The sequence below is a fragment of the Gossypium raimondii genome, chromosome 9 (genome assembly GCF_025698545.1).
Source record: "Gossypium raimondii isolate GPD5lz chromosome 9, ASM2569854v1, whole genome shotgun sequence".
NCBI classification, from domain to species: Eukaryota; Viridiplantae; Streptophyta; class Magnoliopsida; order Malvales; family Malvaceae; genus Gossypium; species Gossypium raimondii.
Genome location: NC_068573.1, coordinates 26209041 through 26233114, shown reverse-complemented (window position 1 = coordinate 26233114; position 24074 = coordinate 26209041). Strand labels below are relative to the sequence as shown.

Sequence of the window (24074 nt, the reverse complement as noted above, 5' to 3'; positions counted from 1 at the left end):
ACCTTAATGACGCCACAACCACTAGACCACATGCTTCCGTATGACATTTTTTTAACACAATAATTTAAAAGGCCTACATCCAAGCATCCAAGGTTTTATCCATTTAAAACCAAAATTTTGGCTAAAGCCCAGGTTTGAACCCAGGACTTTTCCAACTCTTCTCAGGACCCTTAACCACTAAAGCAGACATACTTTTGTTGAACTCATTACCACTAAACACAATTTCAACATGGCAAGAGCTAGCAGAAAAATTCCTTATGAAGTATTTCCTGCCCAGCAAGAATGATAAGTTGAGGAACGAGATCATTGTTTTCCAAAAAATGGATGATGAGTCATTGTATGAGGCATGGGAAATGTATAAAGAATTATTATGGAAGTGCCCTCATCATAGAATCCCGCATTGCATATTATGGGAAATGTACCAGACGCTGGAATACATGAAGGAGATGCTCTGACTTCACTCGCATCTCAAGTATCATCAACATCCTAAATGTTAAAAAATCTTACTACTAATGGGTGCAATAGTTTTGTAGCACAGCCACTGAATCAATTTCAAAATGTAGCCTGTGTTTATTGTGGGGAAGGACATTTGTTCGAAGAATGTCCATCGAACCCAGAATCTATGTATTACATGGGTAACCAGAACCAAAATCGAGGAAGGCAAGGGCTGCAATCCAATTTCGATAACCTATCATGGCGAAACCACCCAAATTTTTCCTGTAGTAACCAAGGGGCAGGAACCAGTAACAATTATGTCCAACCTAGATCGACCCAACAACCTAGTTTTTCCCAACAAGCTTAGAAACCAACCCAAGCTGAACCATTCAATAGCCTAGAGAATCTATTGTAGGCATACATGGCGAAAAATAATGCCTCTCTAAGGAATTTGGAGAATCAAGTGGGCCAGCTTGCAACCGAACTCAGAAACCGACCACAAGGTGCTTTACCTAGTGATACGGAGAATCCGAGGAATCCAGGGAAGGAGCATTGTAAAGCATTAACATTGAGGAGCGGAAAGACTTTAGAGTCCAATTCCGTCGAAGTTGAGAAGGAGCCAGCTAACGCTTAAGACTCAGAGGAAGTTCAAGCGAGTGTTGAAATTCTAGTTTCACCAGAAATTTAATCCGCAAAATTTGACAAGGTAACTTCTGAACCAGCTAATTCTGATCAACTAATAAGTCCATTAGATGCAGAATTGCCACAAAAAATGAATCAACCAGTTCCAGTAAAGAAACCTCTACCACCCTACCCTCAAAGATTTTAGAAGTAGAAGCAAAAAATTCAATTCAAGAAGTTCCTAGCAGCTCCTTCTCACTGATGGTATAATTTAGCTATGAATCTGTCAATGTATGACTTGCATAGTAGATAACATGAAATACCTTGTCCTTTCATTGCCCAAGTACTGTCCCTACGGGAAAATCACTAGTATTATACATAAGTTCGAAAGGTAAACTCCAATATAGTGTTATGATAATTGGTGCTGTGACTAGTCACATTTTCAGTTCCTCAAATGCTTGTAAGCAACACTCATCAAAATTAAAAGATCTGTTATGTTCTAATAATATCCGTAGGGGTTTGGATATTTTTGAGAAATATTTGATAAATTGTCGATAGAATCGTGAATGACCAAGAAAACTGCGAATACCTTTAGCTATGAAGGGTAGTGGCAATTTCTCAATGACCTCAATTTTTGCTTTGTCGACGACAATCCCTCGCTGCGAAATTTTATGTCCCAGAATAATGCCTTCACAAACCATGAAGTTCTCCCAATTGAGAACAAGGTTGGTTTCTTCACATCAACAAAGAACTAGCTAAATATTTTTTAAACAGTCTTCAGAAGTATCGCCAAACACTAAGAAATCATCCATAAAAACTTCTACAATTTTCTTCCAGCATGTCCAAAAATATTGCCATCATGCACTGTTGAAATGAGTTCTCGATAAATGGTATAATTTATTGTTGCTTTTTTGAGTTTTCGATAGTCCATACGAATGTAACGAGTAGGTTTGTGCAAGTGTACACAGTCGTTATCAAGTAATAAGTAAGTATCGAGTTATCGTCTTCACAGGGAATGTATTTGTGCTAAGTCACTTAATTTGTGAAATTATATTAACAATTTGGTAAATAAAAACACAATATAGTTGAGAAGTGGTGATTAAAATATATTAAACTAAATGCAATGACCCTGAATGCAAATTATCCTAAGTATGCAATTGTATGAATGAAAAAGATTTTAGTAAAATTAAACACAATTTGCAACAATTATAACATAAATAAACTAGGACAATTACTTTAATTAAACTCAATTTATTATCAATATGCTTAATAACATTCGGAGAAACATTCTATGGCAACTTGATCTTTCATGAGTTTGGAAACCACATTAGGTCCTTTCAGAATCCTTTACTTAGTAAATATGGATTTTACTAATCCTTATTTACTAAGGGTTTTTTAGCATTCGTGTAAGGTAACAGCGACGTGTCAGGTTTGAAACAATTTAATCATACAAATCTAAAAACTATGCAGATAACAGAGCTTGGTCAGAGTTGTTATGCAACCTCCAATTTAATCGGGTCAGAATCTAAATTGACTATGCACATTTCAATTATGTGTCCATTAGCCGTCGTCTGGTCAGGATCACTCAGCTAATTCAGGTGTATTTCAATCACGTATGAACGAAATACAGGCTTGATTTTAATTGAAAACATGATCGATTAAGGCACAAACATTATAAGCATGAATCAAATAAATATTATTTAATCAAAGAAATCATCCTAGCCTAAATAAAATTAAGCTAACAGTGCTATAAACAAGAAAAAAGAACACATAGCAAACATCTTTATATTAAATTAAAGAAAAGGAAGATTAAACCCAATTCAGAGTGGCTTTCACCCAAGACTCTAACTGATGAGGCTCCTTCGTTCCTTTGTTTTCCTCCTTTGCTGATGGCTCTCCAAGGTGGCCGACCAAGGGTTCTTTAATAGGCTTAATTGCTAAAATCTCTATGAAGAGATGATGCTAGGCGTGGGAATGGAAAAGACTAAGAGAATTTGGAGAAAAGAGAGAATGATGCTTGAAGGATGCTTGAGGGATGATGAATGAATGAATGAAAGGGTCTTATTTATAGGTGAGGAGAAGGGGATAGTTTGCTAAAAGTAGGAGTTTTCATTTTTTAAAGCATCTTCCATTGGTGGCCGGTCATAAATTGAGCAAGTTGAGCTGATTTTTCCTTGATTTTTGGTCAATTTAAGTGCCACAACAACTCAAGACTGAGACTTGGTCAAGTGCAAATCTTCAAGTAAATCTCTAATTTCTTCAACTCTTCAAGGACCTTGTGCAATTAAACCAAAGAGTGGTTTATGGACAGCCATGTGCAACCGAATTTCGGGATTGACTTGGTCTCCAATTTAGACGGTTTTGTAACCCAACAAAGCTATCAGACCTGTCCAATTTAATTAATTAATTAAAAACCCAAATTATTAATTAAATATTTTATAATGAATTATTAAATATAATTTTATATTTTATTATTTAATTTAATCATGCATGACCCATTTTATGTCTTAAAAAATATAATATATTCAAATTAATATAAAAGAAGCCATTTATTGCATGAAAACTATATATAAAGCATAAAATCATATTTTAATAATTTTTATGTCCTAATTTCATATTTTCACATATTTCATTAATTTATTAAAAATTACTTAGTTTTAACAACGGATTTAAGTAAAAGGTGATGAATTACGTAGGAAAAATCCTATATATTTTCGTTTACACACCCTAAATGTCTTGCTAAGGCAAAATTTCTAATTATGTAAGTAGCATCAATCTTTGTCCCATAATCATGCATTAATAACTTCATGCTTATCGATCTTCATTATTAACAAGTAATTTATATGCAAACATTCCTTAAGATTATACTAAGCTTCAAAATATGCCAACATGAATCATAGTTTGCATGTATGTCACAACCATAGATAACATTCTTTATTCAACATAATTTCCTATCAATCAAGCAAACAATCACAAGGCTTATTTAGGATCATCATATGTTGAACTTAGGACTTCCTCTCCACTAATGTAGGTGACATAATCATCAAATAAATAGGTGTTTTATAAGGTTGTAATGAGGCTCAGTTAAAGGTAGGGATTTTAAGAGATGGGACATTTCAGTTTTAAAAATTTTAACCTTTAACTTTCTCTTGGTTTTCTCGTAATATAACATTTTTCTTTAAGTGAACCTTTGGAACACCCCCAAACTTATATTGAACTCAAGCTCATACATTTTCCTTTTTGGAGACTAAGTGAACTTTTCTTCACTTTTTTTTTATGCATGAGCACATACATCTTTACAAAAATTTCCTCAAATGTTGATTCCCAAGACAACTTTAGTTAAGATAGGTGCACAAAATTAGGATAATTTTAAAAAGATGGTAACTGGCTTATAATGTAGTTTCATTGCAAAAACAGGCCTTTTAGCTCAAAATTACAGTTTCAAGGGTCTAATATCATAGGTTTGGCTTGAAAAGGCTCAAACGGTCCAAAGAAATAGTGCCTATATCATTTTAGATTTTTATGTCCCCTAAGATTTCACCTCAAGAAAGTTACTAAGTTAATTTTAAAGATATAAACCTTCATGCATGTCTAATCTCAAAAGAAACTAAGTTTTCATGGCAAACATTACTGAAGCTAAGATCATACAAGCATTTCATTCTTCATGATAACATACTTTCACTTAGATAAAATCATCATTCATACTTGCATACAAACTATCTCAGTAACAAAAAAAAATCTCTAAACATTCATTTATTAAAACATACTTATGAAAGAAATAATTGAAGCATACTTCAAAAAAAATTTTAAAAGTTTGAGCAATTTATTTGCCTTACCCCCTTTAAAAAGAAGCAACGTTTTCATTGCAAGAACAAAATAATGAATGAAAACTGAACACCAGGTAGGGTTGTAAAGGAAAAGAGGTGAGTCATTAAGACTACTTAAATACCAAGTCTTCCCTAATAACCCAATCCTAGACATGTTCATTCCCATTACCACATCACTTAGTCTTATTTTTTCTAAAGAAGTGTTAAGTTTGTTCATGCTTGCTATGTTTTATTCTGTAGAAATTAAATCCTAATTACGAAAGAAATAAATTCCTAAAGACCTAAAAATAATTAAATAAATAACAGGACAAGGTTCCTCCTTTTATTTTTCTTACTTATCCCCCTTGTCTTCTTTAGCTCCATCTCCGCTTGCATCGTCAGTATCTTCCGTCCATGTCTCAAAGATAGCATCTGGGAACTTAGAAACAAAAGTATTAAAGATATTCTTAAAATTATTTCGAATTGAGTCATCTCTATTTTTTGCATATTTCCAGTAAGTTTGCTGTTGACTGTGCATGAACTTGCACATATCCATCAAAATTGACAACTGCAATTTCCTTGAAGTACTTGCAGAAGTCGGCATAGGAGTTGTATATTCAGGTTCAACACTTAGCTTGACTGGTTCTTTTTCTGGCTCAACCCTTGGTTCAAGAATGTCTGGTTCCTTATTAGATTCTTCCTCTTCAGTGTTTGTGACTGAATTAGCTTCAGTTTCAGTTCCATCTATTGACTCCTCTGTATCTGGCTCCGTTGGCTTTTCTTGCTCGCCTTGATTCAGTTCATGCACCGACTCTACTAATCTTTCAAGATCATAATTTGTAATCCATCCTTGAACATATCGCCCCTTCAGATTTGCTTGTGTTTTAACATGAGCTTTTAAGCAAAGTGAAGTGATTAATGATTGGAAATAAACACTTCCTGCCTTCTTTTTAGCACAATTGTGAATCTCCTTGAGGATAATTTTCCTAACATTAATGGACTTTTCTGTCAAAATTGCATATAACAAAAGCATTCATTCCATTCAGATGGTGGAACTATGTGAGATAGGCATAAAACTGTAGCGAACGAAATAAAACCATACCATTGCTACTGGTTTTAAGTATTCTCTTCGACAAGAACGAGTCTCATACTTTCTTATAATCCATTGGGATCTCGAATTTGTCACAACAACAAGTAATTGTTGAAGAAAATCCCAATTGATATTGTTCATCATAGGGTAGTACTCATTTACTTCAACATCAGGTAAATTAAACAAATCATTGATGGACTTAGAAGTAAGAGGTACCTTTTTCTTTCGAACGATTACTTCAATAGCATCTTGCGTAGTCAAACTAGTATAGAATTCTCGAACTATTTCATCATCGGGAAGTGAACGAGTATCAAAAAGTTGTTCCCACTTGAGAGCATTGATTTTCTTTCGAATCGATATAGGGACAACCATCAAATCATTACTCTTCAAGTCAAAACCTTTTTCCGGCATCATAGGTTGATGCTTGAAGATTGTATCAAATATTTCTTTCACTTCTTCATCGATCAAAATTGGGTTTCCAGGAGTAGTCTTTGAAGATTTGGTTCTTTTACGAGACATGGTACCTTTTCCCAAAAATTCAGCAAAGTTTTTGCACAAAAGAGAAAAGAGAAATCGGCAAAGTAGGTAGAACTTGCTACGGTAAAAATCTTACGACAGTAAGGATGGTGTGGCGGTGACGACGACATGCAACAGCAATGGTGGTGCTTCAGCAATCTCTTTATGGCAGCAATAGGGAATTTTGACATAAAGAGAAGAGAACTAGGGTTTCTTTCGGGATTTGAGGTTGATGGTACAAAAAGAAGATTTAGGAATTTTTAGGGTGTAAGCAAATTACTTTCAGAGATATGAAAATTAGTAGAATGGAGAAGGGTTTATATAGGGAAAAATTAGGGAAAAATGTAGCAAAAATTTATCTACACTAGGGTTACTTGGGCGGCAAGCAATGGGTGTGACGGTAAGGCATGGATTTTTCCCTCCTTTTTGATGTTTTGGGCCTCAAACTCAGACTGTATCCTACTAAAAAAACCAATTAGTACTTGGGAAAAATTTGACTCTCTTTATTAACATAAAAATTTAAAATTTAAATAGAACAAATGAAATTTAAAATTTTTATGTCTTAATTAGAAAAATTCTTCTTAAAAAATTACATTAAATTAATTCCCAAGAAAGGTTGGAGGGGTCACAGCGGTCCCACTTAAGTTCCAATTTCCTTAGACTGAATTAATTAAATGTAATAAGTTAAGAAAATAAGTTCTAATTAATTATTTATTTATTTACAAAATAAGTTCATGAAAAATTAAGGGTCTGCTAATTTGAGCGAGGATTCAATTCGCTCAACTTCACCATCCTAGTAGTGTTTGAGACGTTAACCATTAACTTTAAATGTACCTCTGTAATTGTTGTATAAGTCAATAGTTGCATAAGGATAAACTCGGTAGATGGTATAAGGTCCTTTCCATCGGGATTTAAGCTTCCCAGGAAATAACGTCAACCTTGAATTAAACAACAAAACCTTCTAACCTTCTTTAAACTCGCGAGGTTGTATATGAGTATCATGTCATCTCTTTGATCTTTCTTTACACATTTTGGCATTCTCATAGGAAAAAAACCTTAACTCTTCCAACTTATCAAGTTGTAACATTCTTCTCTCTCCGGCTTGCTTAAGATCAAAGTTCAACTGCTTCAAAGCCCAATGAGCTTTATTCTCCAACTCTAATGGCAAATGACATGCCTTTCCAAAGACTAATCGATAAAGAGTCATTCCTAATGGAGTCTTAAATGTTGTTCGATAGGCCCATAACACATCATCGAGCCTTTGAGATCAATCTTTTCTGTTAGGACGTACTACCTTTTCAAGGATTCCTTTGATTTCGCGATTCACTCTTTCAACTTGCCCATTAGACTGGGGGTGATAGACAGTAGCAATCTTGTGCTTCACATCATATTTTTCAAGCAACCAATTAAGCCATTTTTTCACAAAGTGAGAACCTCCATCACTAATAATAGCTCTTGGTATCCCAAATCATGCAAACACATGCTTATGTAGGAATTGCATGACTACCTTAGCATCATTTGTAGGTATGCTTCAGCTTCAACCCACTTGGATACATAGTCCACAACAACTAAGATGTATTTGTTCACATACGAAGAAGGAAATGGGCCTACGAAGTCAATGCCCCATACGTCGAACAATTCAATCTCCAAAACGTTCGTCAAGGGCATCTCATTCCTCCTTGATATATTTCCAGTCCTTTGGTATTTATCATAGTTCTTCACATAAGCATAAGTATCTTTAAATAGTGTAGGCCAAAAGAAACCTGCTTGCAAAATCTTTTCTGCAGTACGTGAACCACCAAAGTGTCCCCCACTTGGAGATGAATGGCAATGACACAAGATCTCAGCTATCTCGCTTTCAGCTGCACACTTTCAGATTATATTATTTGCACATTGTTTAAACAAAAATGGATCTTCCCAAAGATAATGCCGACTATCTTGAAGTAATTTTTTCCTTTGGTGGTATGTCATTTCTCGAGGAATTTTTCCACATGCAAGATAATTGGCAAAATCATCAAACTAGGGTATTTCATAAATTCAATTTAGCTCAAAAAAGTGTTCATCTGGGAAATTCTTGTTGATAGGCACATATGACTGAGTTACCTCATCTTACTCTAACCTCGATAGATGATTAACTATTTGATTTTCGACACCTTTTCTGTCATGGATCTCAAGGTCAAATTCTTGGAGTAAAAGTATCCAACGAATTAGCCTTGGTTTTGCATCTTTCTTCATGTGCAAGTATTTAATGGCCGCATGGTCAGTAAATACTGTAACTTTGGTACCTATAAGATATGAGCGGAATTCGTCAAAAGCAAAAGCTATAGCGAAGTGTTCCTTTTCGATTACCGTATAATTGCGTTGGGCTCCCGTTAAAGTTCTACTTGTATAGTAAATAGGGTGAAACATTTTATTTCTTCATTCACCCATCATAGCTCCAATGGCATAGTCACTTGCATCGCACATCAACTCAAAAGATGAGTTCCAATCAAGTGTAACGATTATTGGGGCTGAGATTAACCGTTTCTTTAGTTCTTCTAAAGCTTCCAAACATGCTTTGTTGAAATCAAACACTGTAACTTTCTCTATCAACAAACACAAAAATTTTGAAATTTTTGAGAAATCTTTGATAAACCTTCAATAAAAATCGGTATGACCTAAGAAACTTCTGACTCCTTTCACATTCATTAGGGACGGTAATCTTTCAATTACGTCCACCTTTGCTTTATCGACTTTAATTCCTTTTTTTGAGATCTTATGACCTAAGACAATCCCCTCCTTAACCATGAAATGGCATTTTTCTGAATTAAGGACAAGATTGCTCTCTTCGTATCTCTTTAGTACCTTAGCCAAATTACTCAAACAGATATCATAAGTGTTACCAAAAACAGCAAAATCATCCATGAAAACCTCAACAAAATTTTCAACCATATCAGTAAATATTGCCATCATGCATCGTTGAAAAGTTGCAGGTGCATTGCATAAACCAAAAGGCATTCGCCTAAAAGCAAACGTACTGTATGGACAAGTAAAGGTTGTTTTATGTTGGTCCTCTGGGGCTACAACTATTTGGTTATATCCCGAATAACCATCTAAACAATAATAGAATTCATTACCTGCCAGTCAATCTAACATCTGATCCATAAAAGGTAATGAAAAATGTTCCTTCCGAGTGGCTTTGTTCAACTTTCTATAATCAATACAGATTCTCCAACCGGTAACAGTTCTTGTTGGAATTAACTATTTACGCTCATTTTCAAGAACCGTGATTCCACCTTTCTTCAGCACACACTGCACCGGACTTACCCATGAACTATCTGAAATAGGATAGATGATTCCTGCATCTAACCATTTGATCTCTTCTTTTCTCACAACTTCTTTCATAATATTATTGAGCCTTCTTTGCCCATCAATTCGAGCTCTTTGACCTTCTTCTAAAATGATTTTATGCATGCAAAAAGAAGGGCTTATACCTCGAATATTAGCTATGGTCCAACCAATTGCTTTCTTCAATTTTTTTAGAACAACAATTAGTTGCTCCTCTTGATCTTTCGTCAGTTCCCCTGAAAGAATCACAGACAAAGTAGATCAATCACCTAAATAAACATATTTCAAATGAGAAGGAAGTACCTTTAGTTCGAGTTTAGGTGGTTCTTTAATTGACAACTTGGGTTGCACAAATTCTCTAATTTCCAATTCCAACGATTCAAACCGTGTGGATTGAATAAAATTTCCTAGATTGGCTTCCATCAAAGCCATGTTTTCTTCACCTTCTTCATCCTCCAAAGGGTCAAGATCTAAGGCTTTCTCCAATGGATCTTCTTCAAAATTACTTTCCATAGAAACCAAGGTTTCTATCTCTTCCATAACTGAACACTCCTCTGCCGGATTGGGAAATTTCATCGCTCTAAGAATGTTAAAGGTTACCTAATCATTTTGAACTCGCATGGTGAGTTCTCCTTTCTACACATCAGTTAACGTTTTTCCCGTGGCTAAGAAAGGTCTTCCAAGGATGATCTGTACTTCTTTGTCTGCTTCAAAATCTAAGACAATGAAATCAAAAGGAAAAAATAAATTTATCGACTCTTACCAAAACATCCTCAAACTTTCCTTTGGGATATGCAGAAGATCGATCTGCTAGGTGAAGCATCACAGTTGTAGGTCTTACTTCACCTATCCTTAACATCTTGAAAATAAACTTAGGCATCAAGTTGATACTCACTCTTAAGTCACACAAAGCTTTACCACAATAAGATTCACCAATGTTATAGGGTATAGTAAAGCTTCCTGGGTCTTTCAATTTCGGTGGCAGTTTGTTCTACAGGAACGCACTGCACTCCTTTGTCAAGGCAACAGTCTCATACTCACTCAGTCATTTCTTCTTGGACAGTATATCCTTCATAAACATCACATAACATCACATAACTACTTCAGAACATCCAAAAACTTTTTGAATTGCATCTCCTATTTCTTCTTGTTTTGCTGCAATCTTTGCACATATGGAGGTGATGGAAATTTTGATTGAACTGAAAAACTTTTCTGAGTAGGTAAATTTGCATCCAAAGAATATGTTAAAATATCTGAATTCACTAAGTCAGGGTTTACCTGTCAGACTTTGTAGATTCTGATTCCTTTGGTGTAGGAACTTCAACAGCTAGTTGATTCTTCTCAATAGGCTTATCTTCGACATCAATCAATTGGGGTTCTAGAATTTTACCACTTCACAATGCCACTGCCTTGATATGTTATTTCCTAAATTTCTTGGATTCTCAGTATCGCTCGGCAAGGTTCCTTGCAGTCTATTACGTAGCTCCGTAGCTAACTGACCCATTTAGTGTTCCAAATTTTTAGTGTTGCTACTTGGTTTTGGATCAAAGCGTCACTCTTTACCATGTACGCTTTCAACAAGTTCTCCAAACAGTTTGATGCCTCAGCTTGAGGTGGTTTTAGAGCTTGCGGATTAAACCCTTGAGATTGGTTGGGTCTTTGCTACAATAAGTTGTTGTTCAGTCCATTTCCTTGGTTGCTCCGAGAAAAGTTAGGATGATTACACCATGAAGGATTGTAGAAGTTGGACCGGGGTCCTTGTCCACTATTATTTTGATATTGGTTCCCCATATAGTAAGCTAACTTGGGATATGATGGACAATTCTCAAAAGAATGACCTTCCTACAGTACACACAAGAAACTACTTCAAACGGACTTGGTCGCTGAGCTGCAGAATTATTAGTACTATTAGTGGTTAACTGTATTATCATAGAGAAAATAGACGATACTTGAGCTGATAATGAAGTGAGGGCGTCAACTTCTCATATCCCCAACTTCCTAAATATTGACATAGGTATCAAGTTGATACTTGCACCTAAGTCACATAATGCCTTACCATAATATGTTGCTCCAATGTTGCACGGTATGGTAAAACATCCAGGATCCTTCAATTTTGGGGGTAGTTCATCTTGAAGATATGCACTACATTCCTTCGTCAGAGCTACCGTCTCAAATTCTCCAAGTCTTCATTTCTTAGATAATATATCTTTCATGAACTTGACGTAGTTCGGCATTTGCTCAAGCGCTTCAACCAACGGGATGTTGATGTGAAGTTGCTTGAGTACGTCAAGGAACTTCTTGAATTGAATCTCCTGCTTCTGTTTTTGAAGTTTTTAAGGGTAGGGTGGTGGTGGTTTCATTACTAGGACTGATTCTAATTGATTCATCTTTGGCGACAATTTTGCATCTAACGACGTTGTTAGTTGATCAAAATTAGCTAGTCCTGAGGTTACTTTGTCGGGTTTAGCAGATTTTGGTTCTGGTGAAACTGGAATTTCAACACTTGGTTGAACTTTTTCTAAATCTTGAGTGTTAGCTGGCTCCTTTTCAACTTCGAAAGTGTTGGGCTCTATTGTCTCTCTGCTCCTCAATGTCAACACTTTACAATGTTCCTTCCCTAGATTTCTCAGATTCTTCGTGGCACTAGGTAGAGCACCTTGTGGTCGGTTCCTGAGTTCAGTAGCACTCTGGCCCACTTGATTCTCCAAATTCCTTAGAGTGGCGTCGTTTTTCGCCATGTATGCTTTCAGTAGATTCTCTAAGCTATTGGATGGTTCCGCTTAGGTTGGTTTTTGAACTTCTTGGGGGAAACTAGGTGGCTGAGTTGGTCTAGGTTGGGCTTAAGTGTTATTGGTTCCAGCCCCTTGGTTACTCCAAGAAAAATTCGGGTGATTTCGCCACGATGAGTTATAAAAGTTGGATTGCACTCCTTGGCTCCCTCAGTTTTGGTTTTGGTTACCCATGTAATATACGGATTCGGGGTTCGATGGACATTCTTCAAACAAATGTCCTTCCCCACAATACACACAGTCTATATTCTCAAATTGGTTAGGTGGTTGGGCTGCAAAACCGTTAGACCCATTAGTGGTAAGATTCTTAAGCATTGAAGTTATTGAAGATACCTGAGATACGAGTGAAGTAAGAGTGTCCACTTCATGTATTCCAGCGACTCGTCTCCCTGACACTGCTCGATTGGTTAGCCATTGATAATTATTGCTGGCAATCCTCTCAATAATTTCGTAAGTCTCATTATAAGACTTAGAAAGGAGAGCACCATTAGCAGAGGCGTCCAGTACCATCCTCGTGTGAGTGTCGAGACCATTATAGAATGTCTCAAGTTGAATGCAATGTGGGATTCCATGATGAGGGAACTTTCATAATAACTTTTTGTACCTTTCCCATGCCTCATACAGGGACTCATCATCCATTCGTTGGAAGGTAGTGATCTCATTCCTCAACTTGGCATTCTTGCTCGGCGGGAAATACTTCATGAGGAATCTCTCGGCTAACTCTTGCCATGTAGAAATAGAGTTCGGTGGCATTGAGTTCAACCAGGCAAGAGGTCTGTCCCTTAGCGAATATGGGAACAACTTCAGTCGTAATGCATCTTCGGATACTCTGGCTAACTTGAAAGAATCGCTCACTTCCATAAATAGTCTTAAGTGAAGATGAGGATCTTCAGTAGGCATTCCACTGAATTGGCCCACAGTCTGAAGCATCTGGAACATGACTGGCTTCAGCTCGAATAGTTGTGCCTCAATTTCGGGTCTCCTAATACCTAGATTAATATCGTTAAATACTGGCATGGCATACTGTCATAAAGCTCTATCCCTATCATCAACAATAAGGATAGGATTTTAAGCAAGGTTTGCTCCATTTTCTTGATTCATATTCTCAAATTTTATCTCTTCGGTCCTTCTCTGGTCCGCTTGTCTTCTTCGCTGTCGAAACGTTCGCTCTATTTCAGGGTCCACAGGGAGTAAGTTGATAATCTAGTCAATACTCATAAACACCTGAAAAAATCACAGAAAGGTTAAGTAAAGATTTAAACAGGAAAAAAATAAACCAAAATGTAAAAAATAGATTCACAAATAATGGCTTTTTTTAAAACGGTCCCCGGCAACGATGCCAAATACTTAGAACGACGAAAATGTACAAGTGTACACAATCGTAACAAGTAATAAAGTGACAAGAAAATGTCGAGTTATCGTAGCCACAGGGACTGTAAAAAGAATATTTATGAAACTAATGTTAAAATACTTTGGTGATGAAAAATATTTTGGTTTAAAGATGATTAAAAACTAAGGGTTAAATACTAAGTAAAAAAAATTTAAAATAAAAAGCTTCTAATGCACGATTTCAAATAAGGGTTAATCAAGATAATATAATTGTGTTGGATTAATTACATTCCTTTAACTTAGAATTATTAAACTTATGTTTATACTGCTACGAACAAATTCATGGCAACTCGGTAATTTGCTAACTACTGCTCATACATACTTATTCAATTAATCCATCTCTTGAGCATTTTTCAATATCAATCCAAGCGATTAATTAATCTTCACAAGCATATAAAAGATCAAGTGAGGTAACAGAGTATTTCTACCTTGAAACAGTTTAATCACAATAATCTTGCAAGTTATGCAAGGCATATGTATCGCCAAATACAATGCTAAATTAACTTCAGCTGCCTTAGAAGAATAAACATGCACTGATTAAATATTGTGTCGACTAATTACAATTTCAATATGAATTAATAATTAATTTATTAGTTCTCTAACAATTAATATTGCAAGAATAACTTAGGCATGATTTTATTTAATCAAATATCTTACCAAGGCCTATAACAGCACAAACACAATTTCAATAATTAAAGCAGGCAAAATATAATCAAACCAACACAGATTAAATTCAAGATAGATTGATTAAAATAACCATTTCAATAGCATAAATATTCATAAACATGTTTTTCAAAACAACAACGAAATTTAAAGAGATAGGGTATAAGAAGCAAATCTGGTGTTTTTCCGTGGCTTGACTGATTTCTCCGTTCTTCGTTCTCCATTGTCCTCAGCTATCAAGGTGGCTTATGCAAACTTTAATTACTGCTCAACAATGGCTGATGATGACCTCTTTCCCAAGAGAAGAAATCGTCACTTGAACAAAAGGGAAAATGGGAAGGAAAAGTTGAGAGAAAGTGAGAGAGGAGAAGAGAGAATGAGAGTGTGAGGGATGAGTTGAATGATCAGAAAGGGGTGGCTTTTATAGCTTATTGTGGCTGCTAAAAATAGAAAATTTCATCAGCCAAAGAGACCCCCCTTGGCTGGCCACACACATGGAAAAGTTGAGAGATTTAACTTTGCTAAAACTAGCCTGGGGCAAATCCATAAAGCCACATTTTTTGGAGGGGTTTGAATGCAAGGTTGAAAGTTCTTCAAGGATTTCTTTGCAAGCTTATTTACTCAGCTAAAATGCTAATTTGGGTCAGCATATGAACAGTTCTGGGCAGCCCAATTGGTGGCTCATTCGGTTCACTAGATTCGGTTCAACCAATGTTGTTCAACTGAACCCTTTTTTCCATAATTAATTAATAATAATTTATTTAGCCAAATTAAATTGGGAATAAATTAAAATTAATTATATTATGAAGTAACACACATTTTTGGACCATCTTAGGCTGGAAATAAATTTGCCTCGATGCTTCAAATTGCTTCTCAGTTTTGTTCTTCGAGCATTGTCTGTTGAGCCAATTTTTGCCCTTTGTGTGAATCTGTCGAAAATAGTCAAAATTAATCAAAATTTACTATAAAATTAGTTAAAATTCATCATGTTCATATTTTTAACATAATTTAATTATTTTATAATATTTAATTATTTTTTGACAAGAATTTAATCGAAATAGCATGATTTTAAGTTAAAAAAGGCATGTAAAAACACATAAATTTTTATGTTTCTACAAACATCTTTATATTAAATTAAAGAAAAGGAAGATTAAACCCAATTCAGAGTGGTTGTTACCCAAGAATCTGACTGATGAGGCTCCTTCGTTCCTTTGCTTTGCTCCTTTGCTGATGGCTCTCCAAGGTGGTCGACTAAGGGTTCTTTAATAGGCTTAATTGTTAAAATCTCTATGAAGAGATGATGCTAGGCGTGGGAATGGAAAAGGCTAAGAGAATTTGTAGAAAAGAGAGAATGATGCTTGAGGGATGATGAATGAAGGAATGAACGGATCTTATTTATAGGTGAGGAGACGGGGATAGTTTGCTAAAATAGGAGTTTTCATCTTTTGAAGCATCTTCCATGGGTGGCCGGCCATAAATTGAGCAAGTTGAGCTGATTTTTCATTTATTTTTGTTCAATTTGAGTGCCACAACAACTCAGGACTGAGACTCGGTCAAGTGTAAATCTTTAGGTAAATCTCTAATTTCTTCAACTCTTTAAGGACCTTGTGTAATTAAACGAAAGAGTGGTTTATAGACAGCCATGTGTAGCCAAATTTTGGGGTTGACTTGGTTTCCAATTCAGACAGTTTTGTAATCCAACAAAGCTAACAGACCTGACCAGAATAAATCAACAAGTTAGAGGAACAAAGAATAAAATTTATCCAATTTAATTAATTAATTAAAAACCTAAATTATTAATTAAATAGTTGAAAATGAATTATTAAATATAATTTTATATTTTATTCTTTAATTTAATCATGCATGACCCACTTTATGTCTTAAAAATATAATATATTCAAATTAATATAAAATAAGCCATTTATTGCATGAAAACTATATAATAAAGCATAAAATCATATTTTACTAATTTCTATGTCCTAATTTCATATTGTCACATATTTCATTAATTTATTAAACAATTACTTAGTTTTAACAACTGATTTAAGTAAAAAGGTAATTAATTACATAGGAAAAATCCTATATATTTTTCCGTTTACAACAAACCCTCCATCCCATGACAATACGAGTAAGAATTTGGTCGTTATTATCATTTCTTACCACAGTGACACCTTCTTTTTTAAGTACACATTGAACGGGGCTCACCCAAGAACTATAAAAAAATGGGTATATAATTACAGCATCCCGCCATTTGATAATCTCTTTTTTGAGAACTTCCTTCATAATAGGATTTAGTCTTCTCTGCTGCTCGATAGATTTTTCATGGCAAGCCTCCAGTAATATCTTGTGCATGCTAGATTTCTGGACTGATTCCTTTGATATTCACAATCATCCACCTCAATGCCTTCTCAGATTTTTTTTAAAATTTTCAAGAATTGAGCCTCTTGATCTGATGTCAATACCGCAGAGATAACTACTAGCAATGTGTTGTTATCTCCCAAGTAAGCATACTTTAGATGTACTGGCAAAGGCTTCAATTCTAACGTAAAAGGATCTTCTATGGATGGTCAAGGAGGTTTAAAAGAATTGCTCAATAAATTTAATGATTCGAAACTTCTCCTTGATCCATTCTCAATTTGCTTAACTTCCATAAGTCCACCAAGCTCTTCAATCATTTATGCTTCAATTAACTCAAATGAGTTTGCATCATCATTAGAATTATTGTGACAAAATTCTGTAAATTCTTCCTGAACTATTGTGTCAATAATCTCAACAGCGTGACATTCTTCATCTGTATCTGCACACTTCATAGCATCAAAAAATTTGAAGGTTATCTGCTGATCATTAACTCTTATTGTTAATTCACATTTTTGTACATCAATTAATGTTCTAGCAGTTGCTAGAAAAGGTCTCCCAAATATGATTGGCACCTCTTTATCATCATCACATTCCAGAATAATAACATCTACTAAAAAAATAAATTTGTCAACTCTTACCAACACATCTTCGGTTATGCCTTCTGGATGTGCTTATGAATGATCAGCTAATTATAATGTGACAGTTATAGGTCTCACCTTCCCTATTCCTAGCTTCCTGAAAATAGACATAGGCATTAGATTTATACTTGCACCTAATTCGCATAATGCTTTGCCTACATCATGATTTCAAAAAAAGCAAGGTATAGTAAAACTCCCTGGATCCTTCAGTTTTGGTGGCAATTTGTTTCTCAGCATTGTTATGTACCCTTTAATGAGAGAAATAGTTTCAAACTCCCTAACATTCTGTTATTTGATAAAATATCTTTCATAAATTTCACATAGTTGGGCATTTGTTCTAATGCTTCCACCAACGGTATGTTAATATGTAATTGCTTCAAGACAACCAAGAATTTCTTCAATTGGAAATCTTGATTAGATTTTTGGAAACACTGAGGAAATGGTAGTGATGGCCTTACTTCCATTTGTTGAATTTTTTTTCCTGCAGAATTTTTATTGGCAATACAAGATGAATCTACTTCAACATTTTTCTTGTTGCCCATTTCTTTTATAGCCTGCTCTACTACTGGTTCTGAATTCTTCTTATTTGTGAAATGCAAACTATCTTCTTTAATAGTGGTGTCATTAACAACTCCTGGTAAGTGCGTATCACTTCTGAGTGTAATGGCTTTGCATAGTTCCTTCCCTTGAGATCGTAAATTTTGTGTATCACTCGACAGTGCTCCTTGCGGTCTTGAGCTTAATGCTTTTGCAGTTTGCCCCACTTGATCTTCTGAAGCTCTTAAAGATGCAGCTTGACTTCGAATGATAGTATCATTCTTGGAAATGAATTCCTTAAATAGAGCTTCCATAGGTGAAGAACTCGAAGCGGAATTTTGCTAAGCATTTTGTCGTTGCATGGGCTGATTGTAACTAGGTGGTGCACTCGTAACAATCTGTCGAATAGTATTGCCTGAATTTACCACCCCTTGATTACTCCAATTGAAATTGGGATGTTGCTTCCACCCCAGATTATATGTGTTGGAATACGGTTTGTTGTTGTTGCAATTAAAATTTCCCATATAATAAACTGAGGCTGGGTTCAATGGGCATTCATCAAAAACATGATCTTCTTTGCAGTAAACACATGCTAACTCAATCTTCTTATGTTCCATTGCTCCTGGAACTCTTCTACCAGTCCCTACACTTGTAGTCGGGTATTGATAATCATTATTTGCTATATTCTCCAGAATTTCATATGCCTCATTATATGATTTATTGAGTAAAGTCCCATTGGCAGATGTGTCAACCACCATCCTTGTAAGTGCATTCAATCCATTATAAAGTATTTCCATTTGCGTCCAATGTTGAAAACCATGCATTGGGCATTTTTTAATTAACTTCTTGAATAGCTCTCATGCTTCATATAATGTTTCATCCTCAAGTTATCGAAAGGACATAATATCATTTCTTAATTTTGTATTCATGTTTGGAGGATTATATCTTAGTAAAAACCTCTAACAAAGTTCATTCCAAGATGCCACCATACCTAACGGCAATGCATTTAACCATGCTCTGGCACGATCTCACAATGAATAAGGGAATAACTTCAGTTTCAGGGCATCTTCAGGAACAACCTACTGCCTAAATGAATCGTAAACTTCTAAAAAGAGTCTTATGTGCAACCTTGGATCTTCAATATGCAATCCAGTAAATTGCCTTACAGTTTCTAACATTTGAAACATCTCCGGCTTTAACTCAAAATTTTAGGCTCGAATATGCAGCCTGACAATTCCTGGATTTAGATAATCCAAGATCGGCACTACATGTTCTCTGATGGGTCTGCCTCTGTCATCTATTATTCGAGGAATATCAACATCCCTTCCATTTTGATGTAATGGCTCTTCTTTAACCGGAAAATTTCTAATTCGTTCCATTTCTTGTAATTTTTTTCTCCTTCTTCTCATGGTTCTCTAAATTTCAAGATCAAAAGAATACTCTTCAAGTACAGAAATATCTCTACTCATGCACTAATAAAAATCAAAAAAATTAATTAAGCGAAACTAACAAAATTAAAAAGGTAATAACACACCAAATTTGCACCAATATTATAGATCCCCGGCAATGACACCAAAAACTTGTTGCGTGTGAATGTGTAATGTGATTGTCCAAGTATACACGTTGAATCAAGTTATAAAGTGATGAGTGAGTATCATCTCCACAGGGATCGAAATTTATAAAAAAAATGGTTATGCTATTACTATGAATCTGACTAATTAAACTATGCAAAAGAAACATAAGAAAAATTCATGATGGGAATTAATAAATGGATTAATAAAGTCAATTATGAATTAAAAAATGCTAGGGCAATTGAAATGATGTGGCAATTCTTAAAGAATAAATGGTGAGGATTTGTACTATTAAATATAAAGGTTGGAATTACTCAAGTTTTATTTCTATAAAATAATAGTGCCATGGCAAAATCTTGACAATTCTATTGCTCAGGGATTTACTACTGTAGTCTGCTTCTTTCGAGAGCCAGACATTAAGCTATCATTCTGAGTTTTTGTATGTCTACAAAACTCAAGAATTAAATCCAAACTATTCTTCCTTTCCCTTTACAGATAACAACTTCTACGTTTAAAGTGCTGCAATTATTCTTTTAAATACTCCCCTATATCAACCGATAATATTCCAATTTATTTAATATTTTTAGAATTAAATCAGATCTAACAACATACCATACAATCATCTATGTATAGATCTTGCATGCATGCATTTAAAAAGATCACAAATAAAAAAAACTGTAATCTACTCAAAATCAAACCATGGGCATTAAAGAAATTAAATTCACCCAAACAATTCAAACCTAATGAATTTACTCATGGATTGGACATTCAAATCCAAAATAAAATCATTTAACATCATCATTCAAGTTTACGAATCACAAAGTTCAAATTAGAAAATAAAACCAGAACTGCAAAAAGCTCTTGCTACATCAACTTTCACTTTAATACTGAAATTTGATGCAAAAACCAAGGCAATTTTCTTCCCCGTTCTTGTGTCTACGATTTTTGCTCTATAAGCTACTACACTCTCTTCTCTCTTCTCTCAAATTTTCCACGAGAATTTTTTACTGAGAAAAATTGCTCTCCAATTCTTCTCTCCCTAAAATCCACGTCCCTTCTTTTCTTTCTCTTTACTCCTTTATAGGGTAGGTCCCTCCCTCTCAGCACATGCCTTTTGCTTCCTATTTTTCAGGGTAGTTTATTTGATACAAGTACAGTTGGCTGAGAGTGAGATGACTGAGTGTTGCATCATCTCCTTGAATTACCATGGCATTCTTGTTGGCAATCTAACCAACATTTTCCTATGGTAATATTTCACTTCCTTCATTTTCTTTCTCATTTCTCTCTTTTCTTATTCATCTTACACCTACTGTCCACAAAAACCAACACCTTTCTTCCCTAGTAACAAATAATGACATTTATAGCACAATTCAAGCTTTGTTATGCAATGTTATAAAAATATCCTAAAAATGAAAACATATTTGATTAATTACAAACTCAATCTAGAGGCCTGAAATATAACTTTTTTCAAAAGTTATCAGGAATTCTATCTGACATTAAAAGAAAGAGAAGCAACAAGGCCATATTATGTGATGCAAACACATGTTATCGTCAAAGAAGTAGATGTTCTAGTAACTGAAGGAAGTATTTGTTGATTTTATGATGCTCTATACTATTACTATGACTTCATGTTCAAAATAGATATCAAGTAATTCAAAAATGTCAACATGGAAATAATAAGATCCTTAACAGAAAGAAAAGAACAATGGACGTATCAATTAGGAACCAAGCTCCTAGTAACATTCAGCCAAGCACTAATGAATCCAGTGGCACTAATGAATTTTGCCTACAACAGATGTCTCCAATATCAACCCCTATAGGGTATTCTGGTGTATGCAATTTTGCATAAAAAAAATATGCATCGATACATAGATCTATCAAAGTATGCTTGAATGTATACAGGATCAATCAAAAAGGACATTCTTCCCACATCTAATAATGACATTATACAAAGAAGAAGGAGTACCTATGGTACCCATGGAAAAATAGATAAGTCCTCCAAGGAAATTGTTAGGAGACAGAATATATAAACAATTTGTAATACTCCACGGAAGGTAAATAGAAGAAAGGAGAAAACGAGGACTACAAGAGGGGGATGAACGAGTTAGTTCTTCTTAAAAAAATCTTAATAGTTTATATTCAATTTTTGGGATAGTAATTGATTTGGATAATTATTTTAGGAGTAGGACTAACAATAGATTGATATATATTTTTTCTATTTCCAAATTTTCTACGTAGGAACCTCACACAAAAGAAGCACAACAAGTTCGAGCTTACAACAAACAAGGAAGGAGACATCCATCATTAGGCTATAGCATTGTCAGGATCAATCGGGTAACTTCATTCCTTAGCTATTCAAGGCTTCACATTTGAGACAATGTGCTATCTAAAGTGTAGGGCATTATATAGAAAATTGGTTTTTGAATTTTTATGTCTGTTCTTTTATTTTTTTATTGACAATGTTTGTTTGAGCTTGTGAAATACAAGTGATTGGTTAGGAGCATGTATATAGGTTGATTGTGTTTACTACAAATTTTGACTGATAATGGATGATTTTAAACTTTCAATTGTTAGACTACTAAGTTCTATATATTACACTATAAATAGGTGTTAAGTAATTAAATATACCAAATGATATAGAAAATATAGGGAAACGAGCATGCTAATATGTATGATAAATAGTAAAAATTGTGACTGCTTGATTGATTAAATTTGTGAATATTAAGATACCCTGGGATGGCCTAAGGCATATTTTGGTATAAACTTAAAGCCCAGAAGCTAACCCTATTTTTCAATTCGTAGTACCTATTTTGATCCAGAAATCTCTTCTTGACGATCCTCTATACAAAGCCCGAGCAAAAATAATTTGTACTTACACTTTTTCTTTGGTCTTGACTTACACAAATTTGGACGTTTGGCCATACGCATTGAAGGTGAAGTACATACATCATGGCAAAAAAATCAGAGTGAAATAGAAAGAAGTAGTGTGATATAGTGATTATAGGATAGCCAACATGTGCCAAAAAAATTCAAAGAAATTTGAAATGAGTATAAAAATACTTGAAAAACAAAAACATTGTGAGTGAGACATGTTGGAAAAGAAAAAATGTTAAAAAGTCACAAAAGTAGAAAAACTCAGTCATTAGTGCACAAAAGCTCATGAACTAGCCATAATCACTTTATCATATTATGACTTCTTAAATGGAGAAATAAGGAAGGTTAGAGAAGGAGAAATAAGGTGGTGAGCGGGCAAGGGTATTAAGTGGGAGAATAGGGAACAATACGACTTGCCAAACTATTTTCGTGCTTGAAACTAATTTGATGCTTCTTGTTATTGAATTTTATACCTATCTTCAGCCTCAGAACATTAGAAGCCTAAAAGCCCTATGTGATCTAGGTAAACTTGTTCATGAATTGACATTGTATTGACTAATTGCAACAACGACTGTTTGTATTATCCTAGGATAATCAAATTACCTGTATAATTTATTAATGGTTCCATATATTTGAGGACCTTATTTTTTGTGTACTTTGTAACATATTGAACTTAGGTGTTCGATGTTGAGGGTGGTAAGTTATTTATATATCATGCCAAAATTATGTGTAAATATGAATACGCTTAGCTATGTGTCCCAAAACCAATCTTTGTACCATACTTTTTCAAGGACCTTTTTCATATTTTATTTGTATATTTCTTTGCTTGAGGACAAGTAATGAATTAAGTAGGGGGAGTTTGATCTGTCATAATTTGTTGTGGCAGATTACACTAGTTTTCGCACTTAAAGAGCTTGAATATGAGCAATTTTATTATGTTTTAGTTACTTTTTGTATTTTAGCTTTAATTCAATAAAAAGTGTAAATTGAGTTATTTTATGACCTTATGGGCTGAATGAGGCCTAAAGAAGGGCTAACGTACCTAGTGAGTGTGTAGGACACCATTCAAAGGCATAAGAGCTCGAGTTTGGTCGCCATGTTACAACACGAAAGTCCAATGTCGCAACATAGGGAGTAGAATGTAAGAATTCCAAGACTATCTTTGGTGTCACGACACAACCATTAGATGTCACGACACTGGCCCTACATGAAAAAGAATTACAAGCTAAGAGCATTTTTGTCCCCATAATGTATTTTTACGTAAAAACGTCAGCCATTCTAGGGCTAAAGATGATAACCAACCCTAACTCTATAAATAGACTCTTTAGACACTTGTTAGGAAGAGCTTTCACAGTTCAAAATTTTCCTTGTAATTTAGTTTTCAGTTTCTTTAGGCTTTAGATTTATTTTCTTTTATTTTGGTTCATGTTCAACAAAGAATTTGATTTGTGGATTCGACC

The 24074-nt window shown here is 34.7% G+C and overlaps 3 non-coding genes across 3 annotated transcripts; 2 read left to right on the top strand and 1 right to left on the bottom strand.

Annotated features, from left to right (window-relative positions):
• Window positions 1–287: 287 nt before the first annotated feature.
• LOC128032979 (small nucleolar RNA R71) lies at window positions 288–394 on the bottom strand. The gene has a single exon (XR_008189316.1). It is a non-coding gene; the product is annotated as a small nucleolar RNA R71 (small nucleolar RNA).
• A 12755-nt stretch (window positions 395–13149) lies between these two features.
• Window positions 13150–13256, top strand: LOC128032920 (small nucleolar RNA R71). Its single transcript, XR_008189261.1, has one exon. It is a non-coding gene; the product is annotated as a small nucleolar RNA R71 (small nucleolar RNA).
• Window positions 13257–18982: 5726 nt separating this feature from the next.
• On the top strand, window positions 18983–19089 carry LOC128032950 (small nucleolar RNA R71). Its single transcript, XR_008189289.1, has one exon. It is a non-coding gene; the product is annotated as a small nucleolar RNA R71 (small nucleolar RNA).
• The last annotated feature ends 4985 nt before the right edge of the window (window positions 19090–24074 follow it).